Raw genomic sequence first — 19,958 nt, forward strand, 5'->3', positions numbered from 1 at the left:
CAATCGTCTCCCACTTTCTACCAACATCAAATGGTATATCTCGGCGAAGCTTATCAAACCATTTATCAGCGGTATCTTGCATTCTCTTCCAACTTCCCATGGCACGTCGAACGGACCACCTTCAGATCCTCTCGCTCTCCATGTCACTAACTCGAGGAGTCGCCATAACCTGCTCTTACTCATAGCCTACCTCGAATGGAATGTCCCGATGAAACATAAAAATCCAATTTGGAGCGATCCCTTGAGCACTCTTCAAAACCCCAACATGACTTTGAGTTAAATATTTCCAGACTTCTCTATACCTCATATCATTATCCTGGATGCTATGCTCCACCTCTACTCGCTCATAGCCGACATCAAATGAGATATCCTAATGACACTTGTCTACCCACTTCATAGTGAGCCCAATAACACTTGTATTAGTTCCCTCCTTACCTTGGATTAACAATCTCGGGACTTCAAGACTATCCCGCAAATCTTGAATTTTTTCCATCTTCTCTATATGACCTGGGAAGCAATTCCCATTCATAAAATACTCCATGAAGCTCACATTCTTTACCACAAGATAAACCCTCATAGACTCCTCATAGTGTAGGTTCTTCCTCAACAAACACAACATAGATCCCAACACATATATTTCAACAAGGCACAAAAGAATAAGTTCATATTTTACAAAGTGGGCGACTCGATTCCTTTGCATCATGCATGTGCTAGGAATCTCAATTCTATCAAGAAACGTCATAAGGTGACCTTCATCCACCTCCTTAAAGCCCAAGTCACCATGTTTAAGACTAGGTGCACATAAGGTAACCTTCATCCACCTCCTGGATCCTATGCTATGTCACGTGGTAATTTCTCCAAAGGTGGAAGCCCTTTAGGTTGCTTGTTGAAAGACACGTACTTGCCATCTTCAGACATTTTCTCAACTTCCCCACTTTCAACATAGCTCTTTCCCTTCTCACCCTTATTTTTCCCTTTGCATCAGACTTTATTATGAGAAAGGCTAGATAAATCATCCACGGAACCCAAGTTAATTTGAAGCGACGTTTCTCCTGTTCTAACGATGCACCCATTCACACTCAACTCTTGAGTTGGGCAAGCTCTCAAGGTGGATTTCCCTTTCTCACTAGGCAAACTCTTCATAGGTGTAAGGGTGTACTGGATTCCACCCTTGCGTATGGTGTATGTGTTGCTTCTTTCCGCATGTGAGGCATCATAATCAAATTGCCATGGCCTTCTTAAGAGCACGTGGTAAGCATCCATCTCCACAACATCACACATAGCTTCATCCCGATAAGCCCCAATGGTGAAAGTAACCTTACACCGGTAAGTAACTTGAAGCTTTTCCACTTTATTAACCCAACCAATACGGTAAGGTCTAAGATGTGGTTTGGGAACCAAGCCAAACTCACTCAAGGCGGACCGACTAATGATATTCACTTGGCTTCCTCTGTCGATTACCACCTCATATTTCTTCCTAAGAACTAAGCACGGAGTTCTAAATAATTGATGTCGTGGGCTATGCTCTTCTTCGTTAGACAATAGCATCCTCATCACCAAATACACATTATGCTCATCGCCATCACCCTCACCTTCATAGGTATCTTCATTTTGGCTCCACTCAATGCTTCCTGACTCATATTCATAATGGAATGGATCTTCATCATCCTCATAAGTATCTTCATTTTGGTTCCATTCGACATCCTCCAACTCATCATCGCAATGGAATCTATTTTCCTTATCTTTATAGGTAGCCCCTCTTTGGTTCCACTCAATGATCTGATTCTCACTCTCATCATCATAGACCCTATCTTCATCATCTTCATAAATGATCTCGTGTTAGTCCCACCCAACTTTCCGACGCTTATTCTCATCACGGTAAACTCTATCATCTTCATCATAATCATTTTCATTCACATGGTGATAGAATTCACCATCCTCACATATCTCATTCTCGGAAGCATGCTCTCTCTCTTCAACCCCATCCTCGAATTCATTATCATAATAGCCAAGCTCATCATTTCTTTCTAGCTCATTCTCGGATTGGTTCTCCTCTTCATCATTCTCCTCTTCCAACTCATCTTCTTCATGATCATATTCAAATTCGTTTCCCTTTTCATCCACAATCCATTCTTTCGCATGACCTCTCGTTCCCATTCGCCCTTCCTCATAATTCAAATTAGTTATTTCACTTACTAAGTTGCCCCACTCATAAGACATGCTACATTCCAACATGGTTGAACCCCCTACATCTCTTCCATCACCATAGCCATCAATTTCCACACAAACTAATTTCATAATGCTCCTTAAAGAGATTATCAAGCCCAAAAATCACTTTCCACTTCTTCAAGATTAAGGCTCTCACCTTCCTTAAGTATACAAGTGAAAGTTTTCCTAAGGGGAATTTCATCAAACACATAGGGTCCGTTTGGTACGTTGTAAATGCAATGTAATCTAATCAAAGTTGTAATGTAATCAAATGTGTAATGTAATGGAATCATGATTACATTACCATGTTTGGTTGGCAAATTTTAATAAAATCCATAAAATGCAATTATCATTGCAATATGTATGTTTATATTAGTTAAATACAATTTTCATGTTTTTTTTTTTTGCATTTTTCAGATTTTCATGTTTTCTTCAATTTCTTTTTTCATTTTTCGTTGTTTTTCTCATTTTTTCCGTTTTTCCATCTCACATTTTTTCGTGTTTTTTCTCGTTTTACCATTTTCGTGTTTTTCATATTTTTTCTCGTTTTTCGATTTTTCACATTTTCGTGTTTTTTCTCATTTTACCATTTCCGTGTTTTTCATATTTTTTCTCGTTTTCATGTTTTTTGTTTTTTGCATTTTTTTTCGTTTTCGGTTTTTTCACATTTTCGCATTTTTCTGTTTTTATGTTTTCATTGTTTTTTCGTATTTCGCCGTTAGTAATAAAAATACAAGGGCTAATCGTAATGGAAATTCATGTCTATTTTGTTTGTAATGCCCATTACATAAATTTGTGAAGAAAAATTGAATGATGTAATGGTGATTCCATTACGATAAAAATGATATGACTAACCAAACATGGTAATGAACCTCCATTGTAATGGTCATTCCATTACAACGTCCATTACAACGTACCAAACGGGGGCATAGTATGCACCCTTTTCTGCTTGAGCTCCCTCAATGTTTCCACCTACTAACCCCTCTTTCTCCTCATTCACACATGCATTTAAATCCTCATTAACAATTTCATTATCAACAAACCCACAATGAGAACTTAAATCACCAACAACATCACAAACAACCAAATCCTTACTAGCAGTAGGCTTACCCATAACTTCCACGTTAAGAATTGAAAGTTTTGGATTTAACTCTTCCTTGTGTAATGGAGGACAAATTTTGGATGATTCTTTAGGAGGTAAGATAGAGGTCTCTTCATCTTTTTTTATTGGGCTTGACGTTGTCGTCTCCGGCTACTTCGGGTTCCTTTTTGTAGCTTCTCCATCTGTTCTTGCTCCATGTTTTCTATTGTCTTTCTCCTTGCTTCGACAAGCTTGAAATCCATCTCTTCAAACTCTGCTTGCCATTCTTCAAGGCTCTTGTTTGCAAACTCCATTAAGGCTTGTGAAAAACTCGATTGAATTGTTGTCGAAGAAGTCTCCATTAGAAAAATGATCGACTCGGATACCAATTGACATGGATCGCTTTCAGACGAGTTGATTTTGATCTTAAATCCACAAAGAGGGGATCTTCTATAGCTAAACTAGCAGGAGTCAATCCCAGATTTCACGGACTAAATCTATAGGAAATAGCAATTCCCCATTGTTGTAGGTTAAAACTTTAATTGAAAGGTCAAAAACGTATATATTGTTTGGTAAACTAATTACTAAGAAAATAAGTATTGAATTTTAAGTGTTCAATATTATAAAAGTTGAAAGTATTAAAATAATATAATTGTTTGATAAATACTAAAAATAAATACTTGATTTAAAAATAGCAATTCCCCATTGTTGTAGGTTAAAACTTTACATAAAGGAGATAATGGTTTTTTTATTTCATAAAAATTGAATATCTTTACAAAGAATGAGGCTTATACAGCACTTCAAAACAAAATGTAAGAAGACCAAAAGCCCTAACTAGAGTTATCATAATAGAGAGTGATAGGGTGAGAAGGGAAATTAATTCAATTAAGTCAAAAAATTATTTATTTTGGTAAATTAATTTTGAATTCAACATTATCGACTAATATTTTTAAATCAAGTATTTATTTTTAGTATTTATCGAACAATTATATTATTTTAATACTTTCAACTTTTATAATATTGAACACTTAAAATTCAATTACTATTTTCTTAGTAATTAGTTTACCAAACAATATATACGTTTTTGACCTTTCAATTTTACACATTGAATCCTCTATCAATGAGAATCACACGTACAATAAAACCTCTATAAATTAATACTCGATAAATTAATAAACTCTTTAAAATAATAATTTCTTCTGGTCCCGACTTGGGCCAGTTCAAAAAATGATCAATTTTAATAAATTAATAAGATAATAATTTTCTAGAACAACCCTTTATAAATACCTTGTATTATTACCTCTATAAATTAATAATTTCTCAAATACATATGCAAAATATATATAGATATACATACTTAGCAAATTATGAATCTATAGTATTTTATTTTTTCTTGAAATTTAAATGTAGTTAAATCTATTGGAGAAACCACTCATAAACAACTTTCTCCATGTCTTGATACTTGGCTGATTTGTGTCGTTTGATATTTGTTCCCTTTCCAAAATCAGCAGAAAGATATTCAGATGATCTCTTAAGAGTGTTAGATATTGTATCTTGACTAACTTTCAAATGATATGTTTCATTTAGTCAATATTGTAAACCCCTTTGAGTGTTTGCAGGGTGATTTCTCTTGTATTCACACAATGCTTTTCTGATTTGATCGGTCATGGTTGATTTATTGACACCTTTTAGATAAGAAGCCATTTTTTGTATGATTTGAATCAACACTCCATGTGAATTTATATAGTAATTCATTAACTATGATATATTGAATATTTTTAACATAAATACAATGAACTTTCTATTAACTTATATAATGCACATTTTATTTTATTTGTTCATTGATTATAGACAAATACTTTATTTAAATTAGTAATTTAAAATTTATTTTAAAAAAAATTTAAAATCACTCTATAAATTAATAATTATTAATTTATCGATTAATTAATAACTCTCTAAATTAATAAAATTCCATGGTCCCAACGTTATTAATTTATAGAGGTTTTACTGTATTAAGTCCCTAATACACAGAATGTTAGTTGTGAACATATATCTCATTTAAAAAAAAAGCATTATTCATTACATCATCATTTAAAATTACGGTAGGCTATGCTTACTTTGTTTTTGACCAAGTAAGGCTCACTTTGTCAAAAACAAAGTAAGCATAGAAGACACCTTAAAATTACATAGAGAAACACTAAACATCTCATAACAAACTAGGGAATTTCAAATGTAATTTTTTTTTTAATCCGAGTGTTAGGTTCACAACTAACAAGGTATTGCTATTTACCGCTTCCAAATTACTTATCACTTTCCCCATTTGGACAATTTTACTCTTTTCATAGTTTTTTTTTTCAAAATTGGAATTTTTTTTTGAGAGAATCGGCCAAAATTTAGTCCAAACGGATGCGGCATCCGCCGGCCCATGGCGGGAACGAATGCGGCATCCTTGACGAGGGCGGATGTCGCATCCGTTTAGGCCAAATTTTGGCCAGTGCAAAATCGTAAAATTTTTAGTGACGAAAAATACTAAATCGTTCAATTTTTTGTGACAAAAAAATGCAAAATTCTCTAATTTTTTATGACGAAAAATGCAAAATCATCATAAAAAATATATATTATGATTCAGAATATCACTTAGGCCCAAGAGGCCCAATATTGTTGGACCAGTAAAATGGGCAAGGACAACTGGAGGCCCACAGGCCCAAGTCAATCCGCTATAAATATGAGAATGAAGGAAGAAGAAGGGATCGGGTAACTAATTTCCTACCTCACTCACATTTGATTACCATACTCTCTTGAACCACTAACTGTCTTAATCTTCGGAGTATCCGCAGGGACCGTTCCCCGCGCAGAGCAGATCCCCGAAGAAGCCAGACCTGCCCGACGAAGATCCAGATCACTGTTCTGCATTCCCAGATTATTTGGTGCGGTGAACGTGGAATACAAGTGACTTCGGAGCTTCAAGCGAAATGCAGACCCCGACTGACTCTGTCCCGACGATAGTACCGGAAGTAGGAGCAACTAGCTCCATGACTAACGTCGAGCGTTCCACTCCGAGCATTCCAATTTCTCCTAGAAACCTGGGGCCACTGATGGAGGAGGTGAGCCCAGAAGAAGAAGAAACTTACAATACCACTCAACTCCTTAGTGCAATCCAAGGTTTTCAAACAACCCAGGCTATTCATACGGCGGCTCAGACGAAGATCATAGATCAACAAAGGAGCCTGCAGGAGGAGAACGCCAAAATCTAGCAATACCTTAAAGAAGCAGCAGAAATGCAAAGAGAAGGGGTGTTGCCAGGAGAGCCCGCAGGAACCGGGGTCCTCGCAGGAAGAGGGGCCGGGGCCGCCTTGGCCGGTGAGGGCGGTGCGCGGCGCGAGGAGGCAACGGCCGCGAATAGTGAAGACTTGTTGGAGCTGAAGATCCAGCGTTTTCTTGATAAGAGGGCCCTCGGTGGTGTCATGGGAGGAAGCATCACCTCCGGCAAAATGCCACTAGTACAAAGGATCATCGAGACGTGGTTTCCACGGGACTGGAAAGCTCCTCGATTATCCCAGTATTCAGGGACCGAGGACCTGAACGACCATGTGGCATCGTTCATGAGCACCATCAACTTATACTCGAAAGACGAGGACATCATGTGCAAGGTTTTTCCAACCACACTCTCGTCGAGTACGCAAGAGTGGTATCGAGGACTTGCTCCAGAGTCAATCGACTCATTTGATCTCCTAAAGGATATTTTCCTCTCCCGTTTTGCCGCAGCAGCAAAAGTAAGGAAGATCAGCTCGGACCTCAATGGGCTCAAGCAACGAGCAACTGAACCGCTGCGCAATTTTCTTTCAAGGTTTCACCATATGGCCTCACAGGTTAAAGGCCTCAACCTAGAGGTGGCTCATGACGCTCTGGCAAAAGGAACCTCATGCGAGCCCCTAAAGCAGAAATGTTTCCGAAAGATGCCAAGATATTTCGAAGAGCTCATGACCATGGCACAAACCTTTATCAGATACGACGACTGCGACCGGCCCGCAGGATACGAGGAATCAGACAGGGACAAGGCCAGAGGAGACGCGCACAAGCAGGAAAAAGGCAGACCGGTCGCGGAAGCACGTGAGGAGGGCCGAGCCCGCAGGGAGGCCCCAATGCCTTTTCCGGCTCGGGCCGAGCGAGCAAACCTGGAGCGAAGGGGAGACCGATCCCGCGGGAAGGAAGTGCCTTACGCTGGTCAGAGCCAGCCTCGCCGATTCACGCATCAGCTATCATCCGCGGACAAGAGCAAGACCCGTGCCGAGAAAGAATACTGCAAATATCACAAATCCTCCGGACACTCCACGGAGAACTGCTATCAGCTGCAGAAGGAAATTGAGCAGATCACGGAGCAGGGTGCGCCACCAAAGGCGATCAGGCAGAAGGAGCAGAGCCTGAAGCAGCAGGAAGCAGGCCGAGCAGATGAGCCAAAACGGCCAAGGTACCACGGGGAAATCCACGTCCTTAGGGAGGGGGCACCAGCACTCTGCGCGCCTCCGGAGAGCTCCCATAAAAGGAAGGCAATCGGACAGACCCTGACGGTGCAACCACCGCTCCGGACCAGCCATTTGGAGGCTCTTGTTGTCACCATCAACATCGCAGGCTTTAAAACGCACCGAGTGCTAGTAGACACAGGAAGTTCGGTGAACTTGCTCAACTGGACGGCACTCCGCACAATGAAGAATACTCACGCTGCCCTCCGAGCCGGGACTTTCCCCCTAGTTGGCCTGTCGGAAATTGAAGTCCCAGTGAAGGGAGTTATCGCACTGTCGACTATCTTCGCTGAAGGTGTCGAGGAGATCGAGGATACCGTAGAATGGGTGGTGGTTGATATCCCCCTGGCCTACAATGCCATCATCGGAAGGCCTCTGCTGGCTACCTTAAAGGCCACGGTTGATATCTCCGGATTATGCTTGACCTTGCCGCTTCAACACGGAAGGATCACCATCCAAGGAGATCGCATGCTGGCCAAAAGATTGCAGTGGGAAGCGACTCAGCCTCGGACAGCGCTTTACCTGGAGGATGGCATGATGGATATGAGGGGTTACAATCCCGTACCAATCGAGCCGGTCAGTGACTGTGTTCTCGGGGACACCAAGACACTAAAAATTGGGACTAGGCTCGCATCCCCTTTGGCCGACGAAATCAAGGCTGTCCTATCAGAGCATTCGGATGTGTTCGCCTGGTGCACCGAAGACATCACGGGGGTCTCACCTGATCAAGCAGTGCACAAACTGAGCATCGACCCCTCCGTGGAGCCCTTGAAGCAGAAGATGCGAGTACAGGCGAAGGACAAGCAAGCCGCAGTGAAGGCAGAGGTTGACAAGCTCCTAGCTGTAAAGTTTATTCGCGAGTTCCACTATCCGGACTGGCTTTCTAACGTTGTACTTGTAAAGAAAGCCAGCGGAAAGTACCGCATGTGTGTAGATTTTACAAATGTTAATAAAGCGTGCCCCAAGGATTCTTACCCGCTGCCTAATATAGATCAGCTCCTCGACCAAACTGCTGGTCGCAAAATCCTGTCTCAGTTTGATGTCATCGCTGGGTTTCAGCAAATCCCTCTGGACCCAGCCGACGCCGAGAAAACCTCCTTCAATACGCATGAAGGCACTTATTGCTACAATGTCATGCCCTTCGGGTTAAAGAATGCAGGGGCCACACACCAGCGGTTAGTAGATAAGATGTTTGCCCATCTCATCGGCAAGACAGTACAGGTGTACATCGATGATATGGTGGTCCTAAGCGCTGAAGAGGGCGACCACCCGCGAGATTTGGCGGAGGTGTTTCAGATTTTCAGAACCTACAACCTTAAGCTGAATCCGGAGAAATGTTTCTTCGGAATTTGCAGCGGCAAATTCCTGGGATGCGTGGTGTCAGAGAAGGGCATCGAGCCCAACCCCGCGAAGATCGAGGCAATCTTGGTAATGGAGCCACCGCGCGACTTGCAGGGGGTTCAAAGGCTCAATGGAAGGATCATCGCCTTGGGACGTTTCATCTCTTGCTCGGCACAGCGGTGTGATAACATTGTGATATTATCCCAAGGATCAAAAGGGATATTCGCCAAGGACCTACCACAAGAGACCCGCGGGCGAACCTATGAGGCGAATCTCCATGAACCCTCGGTTCGCCATTAGAAACGGCTGGGCCGCCCCGGCAGTAAAGACCATTAATGAGCTATCAATTAGCTAACCGCCAGCTTAAAGGTAACCAGTAACCGCCATTAATGGGACATTAATGGAGACTTTCTAGTTATTGCAAGTTACAACTTCATGACTATATATATAGCCTATACATCAGGCTATCAAGGTACACATTCACTTACCCTTTGTCAATTCAGTTTGCTCTCTTGTTCTTCCTTACTGACTTTGGCATCGGAGCTTCCCCCCGTCGAACCCAACGACGCCCCCCACAGGGACGAAAGTTGATCAGAATTTCTCTACTTGTTATCAATTGGTGCGGTGAAGGTGGATCTCTAACAAACAGGAGATCACAAAATCTTGATTGTATAGAGTTTCACAAAGAACAAAACAATGGAGTCAACGGAATAGGAATCCCGACCTCAAACCTTGGCTCAATTAATGCAACAAATCTATTCCGAAGAAATTCATCTCCAAGTAATGAAGCCTCGTCTTCAACTCCAAGTAATGAAGCCTCGTCTTCATCTCCAAGTAATGAAGCCTCGTCTTCATCTCCAAACAATGAAGCCTCGTCTTCATCTCCAAAATAGGAGAACAATCTCATGGGCGGATCCATCTCTAGATGATCCCCATTCGAGATAGAGTTAAAACATTCCTTGGACGCAAGGTCTTTACACTCTCTTACACCCTTCCCAAAGAAGGGTTCACAAGTCCTAAAGGCGGATCACTTCACCTCAAAAATAGGTAGCAAGTTGATCCCTAAGGCAGCTTTACTTCCTCTAACGGAATAAAACAGCTTCTAACCTTCACAAAGGTTCGCACAATGGAGTATGGCTGGCCACCTACTCCAAAATAAATCCTAGACGCTTATATATTTACTTACGCAAACGTAAAAGTAAAATAAATAGCAAACCATAAGGATTAAAACATTTCTCAGACGTGAGATCTTTACATCCTTCAAAAACACGGCGGATCAAGCCCTGATCACCGCCAGGATTAAAACATTTCTCAGATGTGAGATCTTTACATCCTTCAAAAACACGGCGGATCAAGCCCTGATCACCGCCAGGATTAAAATATTTCTCAGACGTGAGATCTTTACATCCCTCAGAACTTGTCTCAAAAAGAGGAGTTTTCTATACCTATGGCAAATTGATCCACCTCAAAGATAGGAAGCAGATCAAACGCTTACGGTAGCTTGATTCCCTCAAAAGGAATACCAAGCATACAAACCTTCACCAAGGTTCAAACCTTCACCAAGGTTCAAGCCTTCACAAAGGTTCAAACCTTCATCAAAGGTTCACATTCTTAGATACGCCTTCTGGAAGAGCTTCATTCTCCTTAGTCGAGGTTACCATAGCAGGGACCGTGCTGTCAATCACAGCAGTATCAGCTTTGTCACTCGCCTCCTTAGACACATCATCAAAATCTCCTGATTCAAGGTGATAAAAGCACGCCTGGGAGATCAAACGCCCTAAAGGGCATTCTCGACATTTTAGGGGGGCTTCTGATAACATTGTGATATTATCCCAAGGATCAAAAGGGATATTCGCTAAGGACCTACCACAAGAGACCCGCGGGCGAACCTATGAGGCGAATCTCCATGAACCCTCGATTCGCCATTAGAAACGGCTGGGCCGCCCCGGCAGTAAAGACCATTAATAAGCTATCAATTAGCTAACCGCCAGCTTAAAGGTAACCAGTAACCGCCATTAATGGGACATTAATGGAGACTTTCTAGTTACTGCAAGTTACAACTTCATGACTATATATATAGCCTATACATCAGGCTATCAAGGTACACATTCACTTACCCTTTGTCAATTCAGTTTGCTCTCTTGTTCTTCCTTACTGACTTTGGCATCGGAGCTTCCCCCCGTCGAACCCAACGACGCCCCCCACAGGGAAGAAAGTTGATCAGAATTTCTCTACTTGTTATCACGGTGTTTGCCTTTTTACAAAGCAATCAAGAAGGAGCACCCCTTTAAGTGGTCTACAAACTGCCAGGCCGCATTCAACGCCATCAAAATCTTCCTCGCCACACCCCCACTGCTGTCGGTGCCAAAGCCAGGATGGGACATTCACTTGTACTTCACCATCACCGATGAAACGGTAGGAGTCGTGTTAACTCAAGAAGAGGGGACGGAGCTTTACCCAATCTACTTTCTGAGCAAAGTGCTGAAGGGAGCCGAAACCCGATACTCCGAGGTTGAGAAGGCTCTGTTCGCCATAACTCAAGCATCCGAGCGGCTAAGACCGTACTTCCAAGCGCATACGGTTGTGGTCAGAACCAATTACCCTATGAAAAAGGCCGTCCAGAAACCAGAGGTCTCCGGTCGAATCACCAACTAGTCCATTCGACTATCCTAGTTCGACGTACGATTTGAGCCCCGCACGACAATCAAGGCTCAGGTACTGTCCGACTTCATCGTAGAATTCACCGGATTGTCTACTGCCAACCCCACGACAACAAAAGCTCGCAATAGCGATGTCTGGACCATGAGTATTGATGGCTCCTGCGCTCCCGGGCGGGTAGGCGCAGGCGTAGCCATACAGGGACCCGATAATCTCCGCATACGGTATGCCGTCCGGCTCGATTTTCCTACCACAAATAATCAGGCAGAGTATGAGGCCTTAATCGCAGCTCTTCGATTATAAAAAACAATAGGGAACGGACAGCTGACGATATACTCGGACTCAAAGGTCGTCGTTAGCCACGTTAGTGGTACTTACAAGGTAAAAGATCCGACGATGTGCCAATACCTGGCCCTCGCCACCTCCTTGCTCGATGACCTCAAAGCAAAAGGAATAACCCTCGACCTCATATTGGTGCCGCGAGAGGAGAACGAAGAGGCAGATGCTATTGCCGCCCTTACAGTAGGCGAACAGTCCAGTGACCCGCATACCCTCATCGAAATCGCTGTGGCCCCAGCCATTCGCGCGGAGAACTCGCTACGGATCAACTCAGCGGACGCTGCTGCTAGCGGGTGGAGAAGTCCAATAATTAGATATCTTCAGGATGGATCACTGCCCGCAGATCGGATGCAAGCATCCCTCGTGGTTCGACGTTCCTGGCGTTATGCACTGCATGGTGGCTTACTCTATTGAAAGTCTGCCACGCATCCCTGGTTGCGCTATATATCCGAGGAGGAAGGGGATCACTGTCTAAAGGAAATACACCAGGGCGTCTGTAGCTCGCATCAGGGTGCCCGGACAATTGCGAAGAAAGCCCGGCTCTAGGGGCTTTACTGGAAGACTATGGATTCTGATGCGGTGCGTCTAGTTCGCAGTTGTCAGGCATGTCAGCTACACGCCAATACTCATCACGCCCCGACGGCTCTGTTCAAGGGCATTATCACACCTTGGCCATTTGCAGTATGGGGCATTGACTTGCTCGGCCCTTTTCCGATGGCTTTAGCACAAAAGCACTTTGTAGTAGTGGCAGTCGATCACTTTACCAAGTGGATCGAGGCGGAGGCAATCGCCAAGATAACCGCCGATAATGTAATCGGTTTCTTCAAGCGAACAATCATATACCGCTTCGGGGTCCCTCACTCTTTCATCACTGATAACGGGAGGCAGTTCGACTGCAGTCAATTCCGCGAGTTTTCCGTAGAATGGGGTATCAAAGGGCGATACACCTCGGTGGCGCACCCTCAAAGCAACGGCCTCACTGAGGTAAGCAACCGAACACTCCTGTGCGGAATTAAAACGCGCCTATCCGACCAAGGCCGAGCATGGCCTGACCATATCGCGGCAATATTATGGTCATACCGCACAACCCCTCATTCGGGTACAGGGCGCACTCCTTTTTTCCTCACTTATGGGGCAGAAGCAATGGCACCATCTGAAGTCATCCTTCGTTCCCATCGACAGACCACTTTCGAAGAGACCAACAACAACGCGGAGCTTACGGAAGCTAGTGAGCGGCTTGAAGAAGAGCGCCTTAATGCTTTATTACACATCACGGCCCATAAGCAGAGCATAGCGCGTTACCACGATAGGAGGGTTTGTCCCCGCACTTTTCAAGTCGGAGATCTTGTGCTCAGAGACGCCGCAGCTGCACAGTCCCCGTTAGCTCAAGGCAAGCTCGGCCAATCATGGGAGGGACCATACAAGATCGATACTGTCCTCCACAATGGAGCTTACAAAATCGCCTCTTTAGACGGCTTGGTCTATGACAATAGCTGGAACATCCAGATGTTGAAGAAGTATTATCAATAGCTTCTTGTAAGGAAAATCATGAATAAAGGGTTTCGTTCTTTTTTTTTCGTTCTTTTTTTTTTCTTTTGTCAAATAACCCCATGTTGTTGGCGATTAAGCACGAAGCAAGCTACCCGGTCCGGTCCTCGCAGTGCATTACTCCATGCGTTTTACCCAAAGGCTTATCGAGCACCTGGACTGCCTTCGTAATCGCCTAACAATCCCATATTGTTATCGGTTGCTCACAAGCGGGCACCACAATGCGTTCTTCGCTACAAAAGCATCAATATGCTACCCAAAGGCTTATCGAGCATCTTGACTGCCTTCGTAATCGCCTAACAATCCCATATTGTTATCGATTGCTCACAAGCGGGCACCACAATGCGTTCTCCGCTACAAAAGCATCAATATGCTACCCAAAGGCTTATCGAGCATCTCGACTGCCTTTGTAATCGCCTAACAATCCCATATTGTTATCGATTGCTCACAAGCGGGTACCACAATGCGTTCTCCGCTACAAAAGCATCAATATGCCACCCAAAGGCTTATCGAGCATCTCGACTGCCTTCGTAATCGCCTAACAATCCCATATTGTTATCGATTGCTCACAAGCGGGCACCGCAATGCGTTCTCCGCTACAAAAGCATCAATATGCTACCCAAAGGCTTATCGAGCACCTGGACTGCCTTTGCAATCGCCTAACAATCCCATATTATTATCGATTGCTCACAAGTGGGCACCACAATGCGTTCTCCGCTACAAAAGCATCAATATGCTACCCAAAGGGTTATCGAGCATCTCGACTGCCTTCGCAATCGCCTAACAATCCCATATTGTTATCGATTGCTCACAAGCGGGCACCACAATACGTTCTCCGCTACAAAAGCATCAAAATGCTACCCAAAGGCTTATCGAGCATCTCGACTGCCTTCGTAATCACATAATAATCCCATATTATTATCGATTGCTTACTAGTGGACACCACATTGCTTTCTTCGCTACCAAAGCATCAAAGTGCTATCTGGAAGCTAATCATGCACCTAAAGACGTTTCATAGTCACCTAAACAATCTCGTATTATCAAACAATTGTTCATAAGTGAATACTTCGATGCATGCTCCACAAAGCAACACTAGACGAGCACCTAAAACGTTCGCTGAAGAAGGAATTTTTCACGGAATCCAGAGCAAAAATGGATACATAGCAAGTCTGCATAAGCGCATAAATTTTATAACAATAAGCGTACCAAAATTCATTACAGAAAAAGAGCCACAATCACGTCCACAACACAAAACACTACAGGTAAAACACATCACAATCACTCAAGAGAAGCACGGACACTGTCAGGGTTCGGAATAGCCTCCGCATCCATGAGGGCCTGGTGAACTGCTCGCCAATCAATACATTCGTCGGTGTTATGCCCGTTCTGCCTATGGTATAGACATGCCTTCCCGACATGCGTCACTCGATGTGCCGGATCGGCCGGAATAGGCCCCAGAAACCCTTGTCTCGAAAATTCAAGGAAAACCACACTACGAGGTTTCAGCGGATCGACGATTGTCGCCCCGTGGGGACGGCTCGGCGAAGCATGGCGCCCAGACCGGCGGTTCTCCAGCACAGGAGGAAGGTTGATAACCCTGTCTAGTTCGTCGGTAAGAAGTCTCCTTACCCAGGCAGGATGCAGATTCGTCACGGGAACCACTGTCTCATCGGGATTCAGGTACCCAATCCCATCCTGCGACCATGCTTTCTTCTCAGTAGAAGAAAAGGCACTGATTACGACGTCACATGAGTCCGTCGCAGATCCAGTATAGGGCGCGGAACTCTCACTCTCCCCATTTTGGCTTCTCCGCGAGAAACCCCGATTCATCCACACCGGGGAGGCGTACCGTACTTTCCTATCCAACTCATGGTCATCCATTGGGAGATAATACATGTAGGGATGAGGCATCGCAGAGATGGCCTTTTGCACTTCAAGCACCTTGGCAGAATCCACCACATCCCGAAGCGACATCACAAAGACAGGTGCAAGCAAATAGCGAAAAGATACGAGTACTAAAGGCAAGAACAGAGTTTTGAACGAGAAGCATAAGCAAAAAACCGACTCCTGTTTATAGTGAGAATGGAAAAGACTTGACAAATACATCATGAAGACTCAAATCAAATCACAAGTGCAAAATAATGATCAAAATAAAACTGCCAAAAGATCCTTCAAGATATAAACCGTACGATAACATTATTACATATTTGAAAAACAAGGCGTCATATGGAGGAAGACGCCTCCTGTTAAGCCCAAAATATACCTAAAATATCCTATATAAATACGATAAATTTACATTAAAATCATGCTAATTATATTCATTTGGAATACTTTTACGTCTTTATTTACTTCTTTGATGCAAGGTACCTAAATATTTGGTAAAATCCAAATAGGAGCAAAAACGGAGCTAAAACGAAGCTAAAATGGAGGAAAAACCTTAAAAACGTACCGAGAATGCATATCAGTCAGAAGAACGCTCGAGGAGGACGAAAAACAGTCGAACGACAGGGAGGAAAACTCTCTGTCGCGACTGAGATTCTCAAAATCTCAGTCGCGACTTATGGAGGCCAGACCGGGGGAAAACAAAATATTCAAGCTCGCCCCTATACCCCCTGTCGTGACTGAGATTTTCAGAATCTCAGTCGCGACAGCAAGTCTTCCTGCACACAAAACACATGTTTAATTCAGAAAACGTGCCTGTTCGTTCGGATAAAAGCAACCCTTCACCAGCAGACACGACCCGTCATTTACAACCCTTCAACAACTATAAATAAGTGATCCATTTCAGAAATCAAGGTTGGTTAAGTTGGAAAAGTTAGAGAAATTAGAGAAGAAAGTTGTTATGTTGAGTTTCTGATTCAGAAAAGAATCAGAAAGTTAGATTTCATTTCTGTAAGCAATCGTGTTGTGCACGAATTGTATTTAGATTAGTTATAAACACAGTATTAGTTTAGTTTTCATTCTGATAGTGGACGGGACCAGTCTTTATTCCAAAGATCCAGCGAGAAGAATTGACGGCTGAAGCGCATATGGTTTGACGAGCCTACGAAGTTTGAGAGAAAGATTGACGACCCGGATCTCAAAGTCTTCGTTACAATGCTATCCAAGTTTCTACTTCTCTGTTAACTTGTGAAAATTCACATTTCAATTAATGATATACTTATTTATTCAATATATTCTTACTGTTGTTATTTTGATATTGTTCTGACAAAATGATTTTCAAAATGATATATTGGTGTTTTTATTAAAACGTTCTATTCCATCTTATTCTTATAAGAACTTTGTTGAACACTTAACAAATTTAGTTTTTATGGATGACATGATCACTGATCGCGGCTTATCAGAAGTAAAACACTAGTTTGATTAAGGTAGGAATCGTCTCTACGCTAGAGGGATTTCTATGGTTCGAAGCCATTTAATTGAGTAAATTATTATATTGTTACATGTCCATAATCTCACAAAGTTAAAGTTGTTTACATTGCTTTATGAAAATAAGATCTATTTCATTCCGATTACGGAAGTATCTGTTTTGTAATCAAAATTCCAAATGGAATTGTTCTCTAAACTCGATATAATCTTTCTATCTAATCCTAATTTACCAAAACCTATTCCATCAATTAAATGTATTTCTTTTATTAAACCTAAACACGTGATTAAAACCGAATTAAATAAAGTTTTAGTTAAAAAGCGTTCCCTGTGGGTTCGATATCTTTTATTACTACAAGCGTATACCGTGCACTTGCGGAAATCGCTCAACAAGTTTTTTGGCGCCGTTGCCGGGGAACGCCAAAATTTTTGACAAAATTTTAAATTTTTCGTGTTTTATTTCGAATCTAGGTTTAAGCATATTTATTCTAACTTTTATAATTTAAAAGTTTTCCTATACTAATTTATTTATTTATCAAATTCTGTTTTGTAGGTAGTTTCGGTTCGTGCAAGATTTCAGGTTCATGCGCAGTTCTCGAAGTTCAGGCATTGCACCAGACCCTATAGACCTAGAAATTGAGAAAACCATTAGGAAGAACAAGAAAAATAAGAAAAACAAAAATAAGACCCCAGTAAAAACACATACCGAGCCAGGAAAAATGGCATACCCACTAACACTTATGGAATACGCTAGGCCAGGTGTGGCCGGTGTAACCAATAGTATCGTTAGACCCAGAATCACCGCAAATCAATTTGAAAGTAAGTCAGCTTTGCTTAATATGTTGCAAAATAATGTAACATTTTACGGGTTACCTAACGAAAATCCTAACACCCATTTAACAAATTTCCTAGAAATTTGTGACACATTTAAAATTCCAGATGTGACTGCAGAAGCAATCAAACTTCGCCTCTTTCCTTTCACTTTGAAGGATAGAGCCAAAGAATGGTTAACTTCTATGCTAGCCGCAACTTTTGCCACTTGGGAACAATTAGCCCAAGCGTTTTTATCTAAATTTTCCTTTAGCAAAAACCGCAAGAGTCATAAAGGAGTTAACATCTTTTTCTCAAAATGATAATGAGACCCTTTATGAAACTTGGGAACGTTTTAAAGAACTTCAACGTTTATGCCCACACCACCAATTACCCACTGAACTTTTAATGCAAACATTTTACAATGGACTGAATCCTACAACTAGGGGTTCATTAGATGTTATGTCGGGAGGGCTATTTATGAAGAAAACATCAGCCCAAGCGAGAGAACTTTTGGAGGAAATGGCAATCAACAGCAGTATGTGGCCCGCGTAACGTGGACATATGCCGGTGGCAAAACCATCATCCTCAACCTCATCGTCAGTTAAAGGTATAGTTGAACTTGATCCAGTCGCGATGCTACAAGCCCAATTTTCTGCTTTATCGCATAAAATTGACCAGTTTATGGCACCGCGATACCAATGGTAATCCAATCCAAACGGATGTGGATTACGAAAATATGAGTGAGATTGAACAGGTAAATTTTGGATGGAGGAATCATCCTAACTTTAACTGGAAAGATAACAGTAACAATAATATTAGTGCTAATCAAAATCGTACCACTAATTATTAAAATCAGTCAAGAGATATGATTAGCACTTTATCTTCTAAAATCGACAAGTTTATAGATGCTATCAGTGGAAAAATAAGTAATCACGACGATGGTTTTAAACGGATCGAAAATAAATTCGATCAGCTTATTAAAAACCACTCATCTAGCATCCATAATTTGGAGGTTCAAATTGGTCAACTTGCTAAATCAATTCCATCCCGAAAAGAGGGAAGTCTTCCCAGCCATACGGAAGAAAATCCGAAAGAGCAGGTGAAGGCTATTACTCTTCGTTCAGGAAAAAATTATCAAGGGCCTGAAATGCCCAAAGATGCAACATTACAAGGAACTGATTTACCGAAGTCCAAAGAAGATATCTTAAACACAAATATTTCACCATTTGACATAGGTACTAAAACTTTTGTACCCAAACCACCTTTTCCGCACAAAGTTCGAAATAAGGACTATGATAAACAACTTCTAACGTTCTTGGATAAACTTAAAAATTTACATATCAATTTGACGTTTATGGATGCAATAACACAAATTCCTAACTATGGTAAGTTTTTAAAGGATTTGATTTCAAAGAAAATCAGTTGGGAAGGAATTTCATCCATTTCGTTAACTGAAGACTGTAGTTCAATAGTATCAAGTAATTTTCCCACTAAACTCAAGGATCCCGGATGTTTTACTATTCCGTGTAAGTTGGGAGATATTGAATTCCCAAGTTGTCTTTGTGATTTAGGAGCAAGTATAAACTTAATGCCATTGTCTATTTTTAACAAGTTAGGTTTAGAAGAATATATCAAACGTACCAATATGGTTTTGCAATTAGCGGATCAAACCACTAAAAGGCCGTATGGTATAATTGAAGATGTTTTAGTCAAAGTCGATAAATTTATTTTTCCTACCGATTTTGTTATCTTAGACTTTGCATATGATGTAAATTGCCCTTTAATTTTTGGCAGACCGTTTATGAACACGGGACGCGCTCTAGTAGATGTGTCGGAAGGGAAGATAGTTTTAAGGATAGGAGAAGATAAGGTCGAGTTTAACATGAACAAAGCGATGAAATACCCTATGGAGGAATTCGCTTGTATGAAACTTGATTTAGTCGAGGAATGTGTCAATGATGTAATTCAAAGTGAAGAAATAATTGAACCTATAGTAGACGAGGAATTAGATGATAAGGACCCAGAGCCTTTGATTCGAGAAGATGGACCAGTTCCACCTTCAATTGTAACACCCCCTAAATTAG

General features: G+C 42.0%; 1 non-coding gene across 1 annotated transcript; it reads right to left on the reverse strand.

Annotated features, from left to right (window-relative positions):
* Window positions 1–18,156: 18,156 nt before the first annotated feature.
* LOC136228112 (small nucleolar RNA R71) lies at window positions 18,157–18,263 on the reverse strand. Its single transcript, XR_010688446.1, has one exon. It is a non-coding gene; the product is annotated as a small nucleolar RNA R71 (small nucleolar RNA).
* Between the last annotated feature and the right edge of the window lie 1,695 nt (window positions 18,264–19,958).

This window comes from Euphorbia lathyris, chromosome 4, assembly GCF_963576675.1.
Source record: "Euphorbia lathyris chromosome 4, ddEupLath1.1, whole genome shotgun sequence".
In the NCBI taxonomy this organism is placed as follows: domain Eukaryota; kingdom Viridiplantae; phylum Streptophyta; class Magnoliopsida; order Malpighiales; family Euphorbiaceae; genus Euphorbia; species Euphorbia lathyris.